At 40.8% G+C, this 19172-nt stretch overlaps 1 long non-coding RNA gene across 1 annotated transcript in view; it reads right to left on the bottom strand.

Annotated features, from left to right (window-relative positions):
* Positions 1–6922: 6922 nt before the first annotated feature.
* LOC125329968 overlaps positions 6923–19172 on the bottom strand; it is a 43341-nt gene continuing 31091 nt past the window's right edge. The window contains exon 3 of the long non-coding RNA XR_007205338.1: positions 6923–7507. This is a non-coding gene — a long non-coding RNA (uncharacterized LOC125329968). The remainder of the gene's footprint in view (positions 7508–19172) is intronic.

The following is a 19172-nucleotide window of genomic DNA, read 5'->3' as shown; positions in this document are numbered from 1 at the left end:
CTAATACTACACTTAAACAGACACACATCCAAACACACTTGTAGATAGCCTGAAGGAGAACCCTGCACCTATCCCAGACAAGCAGACTCTTGCTTCACCTTCAAACTTGCCCTATCAGAATCTGGCAAAATAAATAGAGATTTTTCATATTTTTGAGGAAAACTGGGAAACCTGCCCCAGCAGTAGCTTAACTGAGTGTAAGCCTTGAAACCAGTAGGTAGTTTTCCTCTGTCTTCCTGGAGGCTAGATCAAGCCTTGTATGGAGTTGGGCAAAAATAAAGGCAAACCATTAAAGTAACACTGTTTTTCATATTTTTTTCTAAATGGTGGAGAAATGCAACATAAGGTGCTTTATTTATCCCATTTCTTTAAATGGCCTATACACGTAAATTGTTCTGCTAAATGTATGAAACTGTGCCACAGCTTTCTTAAGAGCTGGATGTTTATTGAGAAGGTATTTTGGAAAATTTTAATTTGATCCATTCTGCTACAAATTATTGTAGTTCTTCTCTTGAAACAATCCATGCAAATTGGACCGACTCATTGTCTAACACTCTGTGCCAAGAAAAGCAAACCAGAGACAAACCCTCCAGCTTCTTCTCAGCTCCCAACTGTCACCACCCCAAATCTTTTACCATGGCCTGCACAAAACACATGGATGCCAGGAGGCTTGTGTTTTGATTTATGAAATTCTTGACCAATAGCTTGGGTATGCACAGAATAGGCAGACACAAGAGCAGGCAGGCGAGCACAACCTCAGCTGCAGCTGTGTGAGCTCAGCTGCCACCAGCTACATTCCTGGAGGAGCTGCAGCCCCTATCCATCCCCATGTTCCTGAGGGAAAGTCTGGAACACTAGATCTGCAACATTATTGCAGAACAATTGCTCCAAGATATTAAATCTAGCTATGTTTTTATTCTTCTAAGAAAGCTTGCCTTTCTACTAAGAAAGAGGTTACAGAAACATGGGGCAGGGCAGGTTCCTCCAGGTTAAATAAACTCTGGTAAAGTATTTACTTACCTTGACTAAGCCATGTCTTCCTCCAGCGGGACAGGCAGGCAGGATCAGGACCAGTCACAGAACAGCTGGTGGGGAGAGCAGGGCTGCTTCAGCCACAAGTCCCAACATCAGGCACATTCATAGCAAAGGCACAGGCCTGGGGCCAAGCTTAGGGGAGAAGCTGAAGGTCAGGGTCAAAACCAGATACAATCTACAGACTGCCAGCCAGGTCCATATTGACAGGACAGCTCTGACACCAAGCTTGGAGGCCCACACACAGGCCAGAGTGCACATCAGCAGGGTGCGCAGAGCAGGAGCTGGAGACCAGCAGCCCTATAGCACTGTTGAGAGAGAGACAAGGGCAAAGGGCTAAGCTTAAATCCTGAGTCCCTGGAGGGGGTGGGATGCCCCAGGTGAGGCTGGTCAGGGTCATTAATACCTATCATTGCCTCAGGGCACCTGACACCTCATTTATTGTTCAATTAATTTCTGCGCACATTTACAGCAAAGTGGGGGTTTAGACTGCATTATACCATGTGCTTTAAAAAAAAAAAAAACCAAAAAACAAAACCCCACCAAAGCAAGCCCCAGGTACCTTGGTGAAAATATTGAGAGAGACCTCTATTAAAAAAACCAGCTGTGATATGCAGCTTCAGAGGGGATATGAAGTTTTATTCAATATTTCCTAGCTGAACTCAACATTCTGCTTGGGGAGCTACAATAGTGCACAATCAAAACCTTCTCTTATTTACCACAACAATCTACTGTATTGTGTCACATTGTTGCTGGTACAGAAATTATTTGATATCATTTTTTTAGTTGTAAATTACAGCTCCAAAATTTTCTATATGCTTTATTCAATACACATTGAACTGTCCTGTTAATTGTTCCAGAATAGGTGGAATTTGTCATAATCAAGATCCCACTAACTTAAAACAGCCTTTTTCTCCTGCCTGAAGAGAGTAGGACTACCTGGGGATATTTTTTTCCTTTGCCAAAGGAGAGAATAAGACCGATGAGAGTTTGGCTCATCAGGAAGATGTATAATGTATTTTATCTTCAGTTTTTGAGAAAACCCTGTGTCAGAAACGTGTATTGTAGGTGGAATAAATTCACTGCTGTATAAAATTAGAAATCATTCTGAGATCACATGTAAAACAAACATGGTCAACAATAAGGTTGTTTTAAAAGCTATTTGATTTGTGGTAATATTCCTCTTCAAATATGCTATCATTAGTATTTTATTGATCTCAAAGTTCTTGGTATTTCAAAGGCTCTGATTTAAATTTTCTCCAAGTATGAGAAAAAAATCTATTGTACCAATTATATGAGCAATCTTAAGTCTGTAGTGTGTGTCACTTTACAGGACAAAACAGTAGCAAAAGGAAATAAAAGCCAATGTCAATCTTCAATGAAATTAACACAATTTAAACCTGCTCCAGGCAAAACAATGAAATCTGTAATTTATCAGCACTGGATAACATCACCAGGAGAATTATTTAATGATTAACTACAGTGGGCTGGAGCCTGGGGTGAGGCGTGTTGGCTTACGGCTGCTCTTGGAGTGTGCTCTGCCTCCGAGCTGAAACACTGGCCATTACCACTGGAGAATGAACCCCAGCAGGGCTGTCCTGCTGGGGGGGACATGACCGTGGCAAGAGGAACATGGAGATGACCTCCTCACCAGCTTTGCAAGTGTAGGAGTGCTCTGGACTGGCAATGAAAGCACTGATGCATTGGAACAGCTTTAAATGCAAAACCAATAAAACCACTCACCATAGGAAGGGCAGAAGCTGCTCTGTCACTGATGCAGATTTTATCATTGACCCTTGCAGAAACAAGATTTCACACCAAGTATTTTTTGCTATAAAGAACTGAAAAGGGGAAGGAGCTTCATGTTAGTATTTAATATTGTAGCTTAAGTACTGGCAAATTACATTTCTGCGCTTCATGGAAGCAATCTGCTTCTGTGACTAAACAGATTTTTGTGTCAGAGCTTAATGATGGGGCTCAGAGTGACCAGGGGAAGCCACGGGGAGAGGTGCCACGTTTATCAGCCTCCCCTGGGGCATGGAAACACAGACAACATTCCAGAACTGGGGACCAACAACCTGTCTGTACCCTAGAAATAAGGAAAACGGGACTAACTATCAAGCTACTGGAATCACAGAGAGGCAAAACTGATGTAACCAAGAGCAGACAGCCTTGGGAACTACCTAATATGGTTTGTGAGCACACATGCACTTCTCATTCTTGCATGTAGTGGGGTTGCTCAGCTTTGGTGACCACTGCTGGGTGTTCCCCTCCCATTCTCTCCCCGCACATTTCACAGCACCACCATGGGCAGGCTGAGCCAGCCCAGAAGTGCAGGGTGCCTGTGGCCAGCACCCTGTGGGGCTGCCGGTGTCCTGCCCATCCCCAGCACGGCCGTGCTGCTGCCTTGGAGCTCAGTGGCCTCGGGTTCACACGGAGGGCACAGCTCGGCTGGACAAGGCACAGAGGTCCACCCCAGCAGTGCCACCCAGAATCTGTGCTTGGGGGCAGCCACAGGCTCCCTACAGACCTGAAAGGGATGAATCGTAAGCAGTATTTGGGAAAGTCAAAGAGCTGTTGGCTTTCCCATGTGGCTGAACAGCTCCCAGCTGAAGTCTGAGCTCCAGACTTGGCCCTGGCCCTGCCACTGTTGCTTGGCTGCTGGCTTAATCCTGGAACCTCCCTGGTTAGACAGCTCTAGGATGGGTATTCTGATTGTAGGTGCATGAGAGACTCCACCAGGATGAAGCCAGAAAGCTTTGGAGCAAGTGTATTTCCTCTCCTGGGAGCAGCACTCTGTCTGTGCAGCTACGCCTCTGCATGGCTTTCTATAGCTGATGAGCAAGGAAAACACCTAATTCCTTTTATTATATTTTGTAGCCTGAAGACAGTGGAAGTGTTGAGACAGAAGTATCCTAGATCAACTTCTCCATCATGGTAATCAAATAGTCCATGGGTTATTGATTTAATAACGCATTTTTGCTATATAGAGATGCTAAGAGTGTGTAAAGTATCTTCATTTTTAAGTATTATAGTCATTGCAATCCATTGGGACATTAGCTATGTGTTACCTTGGTCATTTTGTGTCTGGATTCTTTCAAATTTGTCATTTTTATGCACTCTCCAAAATGTCTTCAGACTGGCAGATCCTTTTCAATCGTAACTTCTGGGATGAACATCAACAAAGTTCTCGTTGCTACATTTAACAAAAGTAAGGCTGTGTCTCCAAAAGACGATCATCAGTAATATCTATACACAGATTGTACTATTCTCCCTCTAAGTCTTGCTGCTGATTAACAGGGTGGGTTTTTTCCTGAAGAATATGTTGTTTTTCTAGTTTGCTATTAGCTTCCACAAATGACTGTGTGATGCAGTTTTGTGTCTCCAAGCCTACAGTAAATGAGAAACATTTTGTAGAATTTTCTTTTGCTCTTGAATTTTTCAACATGCACATGGGATAAGAATGTAACAAGACTCCAATAGAATTTTATAATTGGATCAAAACACAGTTCACCCACATATGAGCTGGATTGGTTGTGATAGATGTCAGGAGAAATTCTAAGGCAATACTAAAATTCTTTTATTCCATAACTGCCAAATAAAATAGTACTAAAAGCCCGTGAGCAAAAGCCTCCTGGTTTGGCTGGGTTTAAATAGGAAAAGAGTAATCAGATAGTGGATGAGGCATCAGTAAAATCAAATTATGAGAAGCCAAATGATACGATTGCCGTACTACCCTCCCTACCTTCATTTCTGTTTCAGTTCTGAACACATTAATCATCGCTAGACCATTTGCACCTTGAACCCAAACAAGGTATGCTATCCCATCTTTGGTAATAACCAAAGGCTGAGACCCATTTCAGGTGTGTGTAATATCTCCTTGCAGCTCCTCTGGCTGCTATTAAGACCTCATCAGATCTGGTAAGCCATCCAGATGGCTGAGTGTGCATGTCCTTTTGGGTTATTTACACTAAAGCTGAAATACTGACTTGCCCGCTTCCGAGAAAGAGGCAGTGATGTTTCCTCAGGGGTCTACAGGATGGTGCCTGGCCCCACCAGTCTGGGCTGAAGGATCCTACTAGCCCCACATTTCAAAGCTGCAGTTTCCCCCATCATCAGTCCTGCCCTGTGTCTGGGTTGTTGCATGGTCCCAGAGCTGCTGCCTGTCCAGCAGCCTCCTGGCACCAGAGCTCAGCTCTTTTCTCTGCAGCGTGTATCCCCAGCCCTTGCAGTGCTGAGCTGTCCCACACAGTGCCATGTGTTCTGAGCCAGGGAGCTCAGGTGGGCGAGCTCCAGATAACAGCAACCTTTCCTACACTGGGAGCCGGGAGCCGTGCACTGAGCCGCCTTCCCGGGCGCTGCAGGACCCACCTCGGAGACACGGACCTCGGCTCCAGAAGCATGAGCGGAGCAAGACAGCCACTGTCAAAACGCTCACAAAACACAAGGAGAAGCTGTGCTGGCGCGCTCACGGTCTGCGTTAACCCCTCCGAGAGCAGCCTCGGGCAGGCCAGCGCAGGGGCAGCGCAGGGCCGGCGATGAGCTCACCCTGCCCGGGCTGGCCGCGCTCGCCTTCCCTCGGCGGGGATGGCGTCACCCTGACCTGCAGCCCCCGAGGACAGCGAACAAAAGCAGGGAGCGAGAAGCAATCGCCAGCCCTCCCGAAGCCCCGGTGCAGCCTTCCATTGTTGTGTGCAACGCTCAGATTTTATGTCAGCGATGCAACATAATTAATTAGATTTAGATTAGATGAGAATACATTAGACACAGTGAGACGCTACCTTCCTGCCTGTCCATCCCTGGAAGAACTGGGCACAGTTTCTTTCGTTATGCATATTCCCTTAATAATATATTTGTCACAAGGATTCTTCCTACACCCATCTGGCATATAGATATTTTTCCAAATTTGTCATTTTTTATGTTCCAAAACCTATTTTACTTCAGATGCTTTCATAATGAAGCAGCTAAAGCCTGCCATAGCTTGATATATGGAGCAGAAATCACATCTGTGCCAGGCTGTTTTCTAATCAGATAAAGCACTGAATACCTGCAGTGCTTTTTCTTCTGGCCTTTGAATGGATGTACCTGAGTGACTTCCAGTGCTCGTCTAGCTTTGCATTTTCAATTACTACAAAACACCATTCCTACTTTTAGCTTTCAGCTAACTTCTGTGCTTTTAAAGCAAAAGAACCATTAGAATTGCCTAGTGGTCCCCCATACAATGCAAACCATGGAAAGTCATTCTGCAGCTTGGGCATCAGCCCAAACACTTGTGCTTGATCTAGAGTGTACTTTTCAGAAGGACATTTGCCCTCATTTCTCCTTTTAATGCTGTCAGTCACGCCATATAATTTAGATACTGTTACTAGTGAGGAGTGAAATGGGCAACAGAGTGGTGGGGACTTCAGAGAGTGGTTCTTACCAAATTTGGGCTCCAGACAGAAGGAGAAAAAGAGGCGTGATGTCCCATTTTCACAGCATCGTAAGTCTGTGGTGCAAGGAACTTCACTTAACAGAGTCATAGGAAGATGCTTCTACTTTTCTCTGAACCTTCACCTGCCCTGCTGTGGTGTGGCTCCTCACCACTGCCTGGATCCTTTGCATGCACACAAACAACAGGCAAGATGGATTCTGCAGGAGATAATTTCATCTGAAGCCACATTAACTCCCCAGACACACTGTCTGTTTCTCGTGGTACATCCCAGGAGAGGCTTCGCTGGCACAGCAGAGACAGGAAGGCTGATGGTTTGTGGCACTCCCCTATGCCAAATCCCGGGAGAGACTTCCTCCTACTTTGAATTTCCTCTGTTCATATAAAGCAAAAGGACAATCTGAGGCATTGCTCTCAGTATAGTTCAAAACACAGTTTGAAGTGTGAATTTTTCAATATTTGAAGCATTGGCTTTTATGATTTATTTATTGATATTCCAGGACAAGCATCACAGAGTGAGGCTGGCACCTACTCCAAATATAACAATCATTGAATGAATAGCAATATTTTCATAGACATTTTGTCCATTACTATGCAGATAAATTCTGTCTCTGTATAATAACATGAAGATATCAAGATGATAAGATCAAGCATATTGGAGAAACACTAAAAAAACCCAACTCTGAACCACAACAGTTCATATTGTTTCATTTCTGACAACAGCACGCGCTTTATGAACAGAGCCTGACTTTATAGTGGGTGTGACTCAGGCATAGGAGGTGTGCAGGGTTTGCTGTCTTTTATCCCTTGAGTCCACCTTGCAATATTGCTGGTATCCGTGTGTAACAGATAGTGTTGTGCACTGGGCTGGAAGATAATAAATAGATGTGAGCTGATGATTTACAGGAGGGTGCTTGGAACTCCTTGAACCACTGGGGAAGGGAAACTGTGCCGGTACAAGGTTGTGCTGTCAACCTTGCAATAGTTTTTCCTCTCTCCTGAGGGCAATTTCTCCAAGATGTAACTTGCTTCCTGCCTCATCATCTGGAAATTCACAAATCAGAGGAATTGTGGTTAATTACTAAAATGGCTGATCCATAGATCCTTAGCTGTCAGAGCCTGGGGGGAGGGGTTTAATTGTTGTTTTCCTCTGAAAAGATTTCTCCTAAAGTGAGGAAATAACTCACATTAATGAAGATTGCAAATAGAAGACTTTCGTGATTATTTCCAGTTGTTGCAAGAACTGCTTATTTAAAATGTATTGCTTTCTTAACTGAAGAAACTGATATTTCTCCAAATATCCAGAATAAATTTAGCCCTAAAACATTCATAACGAAGGATGAATGCATATCCAGGCTACCACTGCATGTGATCTCTGATCATACAGTAGTTAAGTTATACAATCACAGTGATTTATGGTACTAAACTGTGGAGACTCATATCTGCAGGGGTGTGGGTAAAGGGGTGGAACTCTCATCAATCAAAAGACTATACTTGTTCAGCATTTGGATAATTAAGACAGACAGTAAAAAAGCATGAAATAATATTTTAAAAAATGAAATCAGAATATCTATTTTCACAGTGTTATTAAGAAATACAGTGCTGAGACACCTTTTCAAAAAGCTTGCCTAGAAATCCACTTATTATCTTGTAGCACTTGATAGATGTGTTCTTCAAATTCACGCTGAGGGTATTTGTAGAGTTGTTACATAATACACATACTGTCCTCGCCTTAAAAAAACAGGATTACAAATAAAGGCTGTCTTTTCGGTTTATTGCAAGACAGAAACAAAAAAAAAAAAAAAAGAAAGAAAAGAAAAAAAACCACAAGCAATTTTAAAATGCAAAATTCTGAAATTTAACTCATCCTATTGATAGTGCTTTTCTTCCGATTCACCAATCCCAGGTAGAGACAGTCAGGCACAATGAGGGGCTAGCACAGGGGAACTGTATTAATCAAACAATGTTCAAAAAAAAAGTTTAATTAACTGCATATTTTGTAAAAGCCACATTTCATTACTGTTTGTTAGGAAGATGGAAGCATGCACTGGAAACACTAATTCTAATTATTACTTGAAGTGGGAGTTTTTGGCAGAAGGTCAAGGAATAATAGAAGAATGTGTGAATCTGTGCTACAGCATAGCAGTAAGACTAATCATTTGAATACAGCCAGTTGCTTTTTCTTGGACTGTCTGTGTGCTGTTCAATGTTCTGGATGAATCTAACACAATCAGCCTGTTCTCTGGTGTATATCCACTTCCTGCTGACTCAGGGCAGCTTGCCTCTTCTGCCATTTATTAAAATGAAACATTCCTATTAAAACACCATTTTTCAGAGAGATGACCAAATAGATATTAGTAATGACATTATTAAAACTATTTTGTTTAAAATGAACTGTCACACTTGTGTGTTGCAAAGCAACACAAACAAATCTATTTCATTTAGTGAGAGATTGCTTTGAAAAGCTGGATTTCTTTCTTTCTGTTAGAAGGTATTGCAGAGGATATGTGATGTGTGCTCCAGGAAACCTCCAGCTTTTATAGCTATTAGAAAGGAGGAATATTGTTTCTAGTACTCTCCATAGCAAATAATGTATAATTCATGGATTTCATTAACATGCAAATATGATCCATGGTCTCCAATGTTTATATCTCCTAATAATCTATTAATGGTTTTAAAAGTAAAGGGTAATAGAAACATTTTGTATGAGCAACATTTACTTGTGGCTGTCTGTGTTTTTCTCTAATTGTATGGTATAAGCATGTATAGAATTAAAACAGAAACAATGGAAATTAATTAACCTATGATTCTGAAATAAATATTTATTGAACATAAGATCACATGGCCAATAATTTGAGATTTGCTAATGAAAGACCCTATTACCATTAGATGACAACATGCCTTAGAAAAATTGTGCTAGGGAATGGAAGGGTACTTGTTCTTATAAGCATTGCTTGAAATGACCCCTAGATTTGGAAATAGGATTTCTATTGAGATTTCAGCTCCCCCATCAAACACAGATGGGACAAGAAACAAAGAAATTTAACATACATCTCAAAGACTTGGACTTTTTCAGTTCTCTTTGTAACAGCAGTGGATAGATGAGATTTCATGGGGGTGCAACCTTGTTTATGTTTTAGGATCAGCTACTCTCCACTTCCATGCTCTGTCTGAAACGTCAGACTTGTCAGTCTGAAAAAATGCCAAAACCCACTTCTTGCTTTGTCAGAGCAAACATACAGCACTGGCAAGCAGATAATTCCAGATTTTGGTAGTTTTTTTCTGCTCTGAACGCTTGCTGCTTGCAGGTTTGCATGTTTTGCCTCTGACTCTCTGCAGTGCTGTTGCACAACCCACACCCCCCCACCCCCTCAGATGATACCCCAGCCCATCGCTGAGCCCCTCACCTTTCCCCCTCCCTCTCCACAGGAGGATCTGCCAAGGTAGTGATTCACTTCTGTATCAGAAACCACACAAAGAGAAACAGTGCAAGACATGGCCACATCTGCTCTTTGTAAAAAAACACATTTAAAGTAATGATGCTGTAGGCAACAATAAACCATTTTAATCAACTAATGGAAAGAAACATCCTGTCAAGGACAGTTTTGATGATTTTCATATTATAACCCATAAGCACTGGACAGTATTTTAGACCAGGGTTGAGGACTTTTTCTCTGAGTCTGAAGAGTTTGTCTGAGGATAAGGAGAAAAAAAATAATATGTCAATCTCCACAGCATGTCTCTATATTACTAATAAAAAATATTCCTCATATCACATAAATATGAGAGGAATGATGGACTTCTGAACATTTAACAAATAAACATAGGGCCTTTTTTAAAACAAATGCGTATATGATGTAAAAACCCTTTATTGTACCAGCTACTTCCTTCCTAGGAGGCTGATTTCTGAGAGAAATGAGAACATATTATGTAAGGTTGGGAAACACAGACAGGACTTTGAATCAGCACCTTAGCTCACCCCTTTCTGGATAAATCTGTGGCATGCAGATCCTGACCATAAGCTTATGCCAGTGTTTTAATCTCCTGTGATGATCTTTTTCAGGCTAACTGTGACTAAAATGTCAGTCTCTTATCCCCACTCTTGTATGTTATACCTCTATATCTTCCTCCCCTTTGAGGCACAGAAGAACACTTCTGCATTCATAACCCTCCCAGAAATGAGAATTGCCTGAAAGCTACAGCTGTGTGAATTTGGAAAGCTGAGTGGTGGGTCCACCAGGAGAGAGGAGGTTCAGAAAACAGTTTCTATGCTACTCATATTGACCTGTATGTGTAGAAAAAAAATTGATTTTTTTAGTAGAGGCTACCTGTCAGTATAAACAATCACAATTGCATTCACAATGAAAATACGCCAATTTTGCACAACAAAGAAGCCTGTTGGTACATACACTTCACCGTTCGTTACAGATTTCCTTAATTAAATGAATGTAACAAGTTTATTAGACTTGAGAAGCTCTGAGAAAAGTCAGATCCATTTATACTGAAAAGTAGGACTCAGAAATAAATTATTCACAGTTGATTAGACTAAGACAAGCATTTCTCAAACATTTCTCAATACTTCAGAAAATGCGACATATTGAACTGTATTTTACTGTGAGGCTCAAAATGGCAATTAACAGTCCTAAGCTGCATATAAAACTCAGTATGAACCACGTTTACAAGAACATTGTGTGTGAATCAAATTACTTTATCTTTGGTTTGAAGAACTTAGAAATAATTGCCAATAAGTATTCATGTATAGGACCAGTTTTTTGAAACAAGTTACTTTAATTACTACTAGTGTCAGGAGTACGTGTAGGCGATTTTATTAGACTTAATGTGTTTAGTGAAGCTCCCTGAACTGTAGCTGGTTTATTTCTGTAGAGAATGAAATATTTAATATATCTTTATTATTCTTACTTTCTGATATTGTATTTATTTCTAAATGAAATCCCAGCATTTGATGCTTTTGTTGCATTCACAGAGAATACCAGGATGAAGCACAGCAATGTATTATCCTCCAGAAAATCTGAACATCATGTAGATGTGGCTTTCTATAGAATCCACTTGTAAAATAAATTCCTTTCAAGCTGCATGTATTTAGAGCCCTTTCCATTTGTACCCACACCTGGACCCCAACACAATGATCAATGGAAGCTCTTCCATGAAAGAATGTGAACGAGGAAAAAACCGAGAGAGAGGAAAGGTCCCTAAATTGTGAACATCGTGGTCCTGAAAAATGATAGAAATCCTTGATGACTTTAATTGAGCAGCTCTTTCACTTCTAGCAACGTTTTTCTCAAACATGGAGTTCCTTGAACTTTCCACATCCAAATTACTAAGAAAATTAACTAACAAATTATATCAGCAACTCTCTCAGTAAATAATGCTAAGAAGGCAGTTCCAAGATACCCATACAGGTGAATGATCAAACCTTAGCATGTATGTCTAACAATCTTTCAAGTAATACGACTTGTGGATTTGTTTGCTTTTCTGTTTTCCTTAGCCACTGAGGCCATTTTCAGCACTGCAGTGACAGTCAAACTGCCCAGGGCAGCTGCACAGCCCAGGACACTCGACTGTGCTGTGCCACAGCTGCGGGATGGGCAAGGCCATGGCCTGCCTGGCACAGAAACATGCACTGCAGGGTCACAGGCACAGAAATATGCACTGTGGGGTCACAGGCACAACGCCACTGTCTCCTCCCTCCTCCAGGCGCAGAGTCAGCCGGCTCTACACCAACAGGAGGGCTGAAAGAGTAAGGCAATAAAGGTAAAACAATGTGGCACTTCACCATCATCCATATTTTTCATCACCCAATTCCAAAGGTATTATCTTGAACATGTCAATCCCATGTGAAGGTTTACAGACTGCAAACATTCATACTTCAAGGAACACAACAGTTATGCACTTTGCTGGTGTGATATAAATTAGCAGTTTCCCACTCTTCATTGCCACAATAAATCTACACAGAAAGAACTGTTGGTATATACAACAACATCAAAGAGCCTGGAATAGAAATAGTGAATTGCAGTTATAAAAATAAATTTCTATGAAGAAGAGAGAAGCGAAAAGGAGACGAATGTTCTAATCTTACCTTCATCATAATCTTATTAGCATTTCTCAGTGAGTAGTTCAAGTATCAGTCTATACTCTTATGAATCTGTCTCATAAATATGTCAAGTGCAAAGTATAGTTATTTTAATAGTCTGTGTTGGTGGGCCATCATGGATTTAATTAAGAGACAACTAGTGTATGAAATATGACACAAAAGCACCAAACTAAATGGAGAAATGTTTTACTGCAGATTTAAATCAGGGACACAGAAGTAATGATGATCTGGCCTTACAAACCTACCTACATTTAATTAATGCAGACCAGCACAGACCTGTTCATATAGGGAAAAAAAAAGAGGCATTAGGCATTTGCATTATCTCCAACAGCATTATGTTATTCATAAATGTGTGTTGGTTTGTGGCACTTAAATTAATTTTCAAAAGCTGGAAAAGGAACTCCAATAAAAATTAGAAAAATGCTACTTTCAGCTATCTGTTTTTCCAAAATGAAGCCTTTATTAAGCTTCCTGCCTTATTTTGAAGGGTCTCAGAATGCTCAAATCATTATGTTACAAAATTGCCAATATCCCTCTAACATTGCAATGAAAACTGTTATTTTCCACCCAAATCTGCTCTTTCTCCATCTTTCTCCATCTTTTCAAAAAATGAGGGCATGCACAGCACTGTGAGTATGCAGGATTAGATGTTCAAGCACTGCACAATCCCTCCTGCTATCATTTTGGTGCACTGCTTTGACTTGATAGATTTGGCAAGATACACTGAGCATACATTTTCACGTTTAAATTCCTTAAATTCCTACTTATGAGTTTAACACTATTTTAGAAAGAAAGAATCCAATAATTCCATGAAACTATTCCAGTATCTTGAACTGATACTGCAGAATCATTGACTGCCAACAACATCAGTTGCACTGAAGTTGAAAGCAAGGCTCCCTATTGATTTGTAAGGGCACAGAAGCAGACTGAGAACAAACACTTAAGAATATGCCTGTCTGGCTGTAAGAACTGATGCCTGGGTCAACTACAGGAACCATATTTACACATGATTTTCATGTCTAAGACTTTGCTTTTTATTAACACGATCCAACAGGTAGTAGCTATTTCCTGTTAACTTTTATCAATTCAAGTGGCTTCCAGTCATTTAGAATAGAACAACCTTTAATTGGTTGGTTGGTCTAACAGGCAGTTAAAGTATTCAGAGATTTTATTAACCTTTTATTACTAAAGGAGAAGAAAAGACAGTAGCTAGAAAGCATCATTAAGTGAACTTAGTCCTTATTTTCAGAAAACTCAGAGCTGTGGACTCTAGGTGCTCTCCAAACACCATAATTTGGACTGCCAAGAATGTAACAAAAACTGTAAATTGACACAAAAATGAAAGTACTTGGAAGAAATAAATTCCTAACTACTTTTATTTTTTGGTGAAGAAAACATCAAAGGTTTACAACTCAGCCTGGAAGGCAAAAATGGATAAAAGGATAGTGCCTATAGTTTCAAAATATTTTTCTCTTTAATGAACAGTTGAAAATATCCATAAATCTCTTCCAGTATCACTGTATTTGAAAAGCAGTCAAGTCTTTTGTGCCTGACATGTTTATAGTAAATCTATTATCATCTGTCGTGTTTGCATAAATTGTCCAAAAGTTCATCCTGTCTTGGCTGTCTTTCAGTATTCATTAGTATTGAAGTAATTTTTGGAGTAAATGAAGGGGAAAAATGCCCAGAAATTGAGATAATGCATAGAAAGAATGAGACTTCATGTAACTAACAAGAACAAACAGAGCTTTATTCGGCTAAATTCACAGAAATTTGTTTTTTATTGAACTAACCAGTATGTAAGTGTGTAATAAATAACCACAGACAATCAGGATGAAATTCTAAATAATACATGATAAGGTAGTAATATAGTCCCAAACAGGTATTTATATGGACACCTAACTAATCAAATAGCTCTTGTCACAGGTCTGCTGTGAGCCATCACCTGGATTTAGCATACCTTTGCACCTTCCTCTGAAAGCAAGAATTACGGTGCAGAAACTCAATGTGAGTCCTGATCTTTCACCTTCTTCCTCAAGTAAGAAGACAAATATAACAAAAACGGAAAAAATAGCACCAACAAAGAACTGCCATGGGGGCACAGCCTGAAACATGGGGCTGGCTGAAGCTCCTGTCTGAGGAGAGGCACTGCACAGCTGAGGGCCTCACCTTCTCCTGGAACAGAGGGTTCAGGTGCCTCCAGCCTCCAGAGCTTGTCCTGGCTGAGCCATCTGCTCCATCCAGGATGTTCCCCAGCACCCACAACCCGCCTGTTTCCTCTCCCAGCCTCGGGGTGGGAAGTGTCCTCATGGCCCTGCCTTGCAGTGCTTGGCTATGCCGTGGGTGTTTGCAGGAGGTAGCACGAGCATGGCAGGGAGAAAGGAACAAACAGCTTCCAACTTCTCAACAAACACTATTCAAGAGCTTCCTCTCAGGAATAATTAGTGGCACTTTGGGTGGCATTGTAACTGGAGCACCTAAACACCGTTAAGGTTCCTTGTAGCACAAGGTAGTGACTTGATAAAAAGGGTTGAAAATCAAGGACATAATTTTGCTGAGTTACTCAAGTAACAAAGAGGTGAATAGCTAAGAAATAACTGTACTGCCTCACTGCAACCAAAGAAACAAGGAAATCCAGAGCTTTCCAGTCTAGACTCCCACGGAATCAAACCTGAAGATGTGCAGGAAGAAATTTACCCTGGTCTACACTCTACACTATGTGTTCATTAGATTTTAAAATAATAGCCCACTATATCTCTTAGCCTCAGGGCACGGTTTCTTGTGATTTCCATTAGAAGTCTTGTTGACAGCAGAGTTTGTTCAATGCAGTGTGAACATAACAATGGTTTTACGGAGTTTTACAGAGTAACTTCCATTCACAGAAAGCTCCCCACACCTCTGTATCAAAAACAATTTGCAGAATTAAATATTTAACAAACAAGTTTGAGATTTGCAGTGATTAAATTAGTGAGATAATTAGCAAGATATTTAAGGTTAATGTTTACAAGTAGGTTAATTATATCGTTTCCCAAATCTCTGTTTTCATTTCGTTTGACACATGTTGCAATAACAGTGAAAGTGAGGCCACGCTTGCAGAGGTGGCAGGCAAGGCAGCATGTGTCACCAAAGGTGACTGAATGCACACTTCTGAGGGAACTTTTCTCCAATATACAGTCTTAGAGCTTTATGTTCTTCATTTCTCAGCAATTCTCCATCTTTTAGGGTGAATTCCTTCAAATACCACTTTCAGATCTGTATAAAGAAACATTTTCTACAGGACTTATGGGATTTCATAGCTTCAAGGCTTCATACAGCTCTCTGATGTTAATTACAAAAGTGACAGCATTTAATGCTCTGTACTGAATTTAGTCTACATGAACAGTTCCTGTGTGCAAGATTGCAGACCCAAGGCAATGTAGAGAGCTGAAATTGCCTCTGATTGGATGTCGATGAGGTTACTTCACATTTACTGTAATGAAATTAAGAACAGAATCTGCTACAATGATCAGCAGGATGGCTGTAGAGAATCAAGAAGGGAATCGTGCTACAATAAAGTTTTAAAAAAGTATTTTTGTACAGAGGCAACAGGACATGACACCTGGATTAACTTACATAAAGCTATTTTGAAAACATGTCAAGTCACCGTGGCCATGGGCTCTGAGAAAACAGGGAGCATAGCCATGCATGCAGTGCGGTGCTGCCCGGCCCTGAGCTCAGCCACAAGCTAGTGCTGTTGAAGGGAAAGGTGCTGAAGTTTTCCAGTAGCGGAACAAACATTTTTTAAGCATCTAACACTGTTCCCTCTTCTGCCTGACAGAGATGGTACAACTGTTGTCTTCCCAGCACACCAGAGCCCAGGACCAAACTTCCCTGATGGGACTAAAATCCTGCATATGGGAAAATCAAAATTTCCACCTCTAAACCAAGGGAAGTTGAGACCCAGATATTGTCAAACATTACAACATTTGATATTCAGACCTTATTTAGACAGCATGTGTGATTTGTAACCATTACATCTGCCCCAGCACATTTTAAAAGGTTTTCTCCTTGGTAAACATAAAACATGTAGTCTGCTGAAGGCCTCCCAGTCCAGCCACCCTCCTCCAGCCACAGGCAGCCTTGGAAAAAGTTCATTTTTCATTCATTGCCAATTTCTGATTTTTCCATATGAAAAGACAGCTGCATTTCCCATAGGGTCAAGGCTGCTGGGGATCCTGTCCTGCCCCAGTCCCTTGGAGTGAGCACTGTTGGTTGTCACTGCACAGCAAGGGTGGCTCCTGGAGAGGCTGTGCTACTTCTCATTCTAACACAGCTCCAGCGCTCCCATCCCCTGGAATAGGGCCCATTTCTCCCCAGGAGGAGGGTTTTATCTGGCTGGTAACTGACATCTGCTTTCCCTCATGTGGACTCATGGCCCAGCCTTCCCTTGGGAGAAGCACAGGCCAGGCTGCCAGGCCCAGCCTGCCCAGCTCCTCCATCCCTCCCCTTGACTGTGGGGTCATAAAGCTGTTACTGGGAAAGCAAAGCACACTCACCATGCCCCAGGGGAGGAGGGAAGCCAGGACTGTGGGGGACAACTGAAGAAAATGGTTTGTGTAAAATTTTCTCCAGCTACCATTTTACTGAGAAAAAGGATGGATCCAGAAGTCTTATCCCTGTCTAGGGAGGATGTGCTTTTCTACACCTCTGCAACTATAGAAATCAACCTTCTGAGCAAAAGGAGTCACCTTTTAAACTAGAGTGAGCAACAGCAGTTGGTTCTAGGGTTCTGCATTCTAAGAAACTCACTGCCCTATGCTGAAACTTTAATTGTTTTCTGAATTTTTTAAGCTGCAATATTTTACTCAATGTTGTTTTGTTTGGTTTTAATTTTTTTTTTGTTTTATTCTAGTATGGTGCTGTTATTTGATATATTATTTGATCATTTTGTCACACCATTACAAAACATTAACGTGCCCATGCCTGCTGGACACTGCTGATAAGGAGGCTCACAAGACAGGAGCTGGTGCAAATCAGTCTCTGTCCTTTTGAAAAATTAGTTGAAGTAATTTCACATTTTTACTTTCCCAAAGAGACACTGCAACCATTTCTCTTCCTTTCTTATTTATTGTTCAAACCACTGCAGTGTAAACATATACTTCTCTATCCTACATCCCTATTACAGCAGACAAGCCCTCCCCAGTAGTATTTCAGGGGCAAGCACGGAGGTGGGGATGCTCTGGGCTGCACTGCATTTGCACAAGTGACTGCTGTGAGTATACATGCAAGTAGAGCAACTGATTTTTGAAAGGCAGTTAGATACCCAACCAGTAATTGTGTGCACAATTACTGTGATTACACATGTAATCACGGTCATTGTGCTTTTAAATGATGCATATGCTATTCTAAAAATTCACTGCTGTATTACTAAAATTAATGGGAGCTTTGCCATCAATTTAAACTGATGGAGGATCAAACATTATGCATTGTGGCAGTATCCAACATATATCCAAGAGCAAATGCAATTTTTGCAACCCAAATGCTAAATTCTCAGTGTATTGAAACAGTAAAAGAGGGATGGAGACATAGTTTTTTAGCGTATGTAGGTATATATTCATTATGCATTCATTAATAAACGAACAGAGTTCTGGATTTGATTCAAACTACACTGACATTAAGAGAAAACCAGGGCTCTGGATCAAGGCTTCTTTCCTTAATGTTTCCAATTAGCTCAGGTTACAGAGCTGTGCATGCATTTGTTCACGACAAAATCTTTGGCTTTTGACTGCCTTGTCTTTCAAGAGTTAAACAAGATTTTGCAGTGAAGATGCTGTGCAATACAGTAGGTATAGTGATATGTAGTATTTCACATCTAGTCTTTGTCCATGTTCTAACAATGTGCATTAAATGTGTTACTATTGTCTCTTTTTCCGATTAGTTTACAGCCCTGTAGTTCCAGCTGTTTTATTCTGAAACTCTAAAACCCTGTCACTAGGGAGTTCTGTGTAATTGCCCATAATATGCACCACATTATCCATTTCAGGAACTGTGCTGAAAGACAGCAGCAATAAGGGGTTTTCTAAAGGCAGTCTGGTTTACACTAATGGATCTAACAGGAAGGAAATGCAATTTGAAAGAAGCTGATGCATATGTTCTATTGTTGAATATAATGTTTGATTTAATTATTAACTGTCTGTGATGGAAAGTCAGATCCTGCTCCATTCTGCTTACAGTTTGGTACTCTGCTACCAGTAAAAACAGACGAGATTCAGTCTTAGGATTTAAGAGTTCTTTGTAAAGTACTGACATTTAATTGTGCTTTTATAAAATATCAGCTGAGGAACTTCAATTGCACACTTCTTCCATGCAGACTGGCTTCCTTTTATCAAGCTAAATATACAATATAGAAGCCAACTCTCTTTCATTTTCCCTTGCATAAATCACGAGAGTCTCAAAGTTAACAATCTGCTGTAATTATTTAAATAAATATGATTCAAAATGAGTTCATATTCACTGCTGTTCATGACCTATTCATTTTTATTTTATTTTACTTTCATGTCATACACATAGCACTGCAGTCAATCTACTGTATCACTGAGGACATTCACAATGGACCCA

This window comes from Corvus hawaiiensis, chromosome 9 (assembly GCF_020740725.1).
Source record: "Corvus hawaiiensis isolate bCorHaw1 chromosome 9, bCorHaw1.pri.cur, whole genome shotgun sequence".
Taxonomy (NCBI): domain Eukaryota; kingdom Metazoa; phylum Chordata; class Aves; order Passeriformes; family Corvidae; genus Corvus; species Corvus hawaiiensis.
The sequence above is the reverse complement of the archived record's forward strand: the minus strand, read 5'-3'. Positions and strand labels throughout refer to the sequence as shown.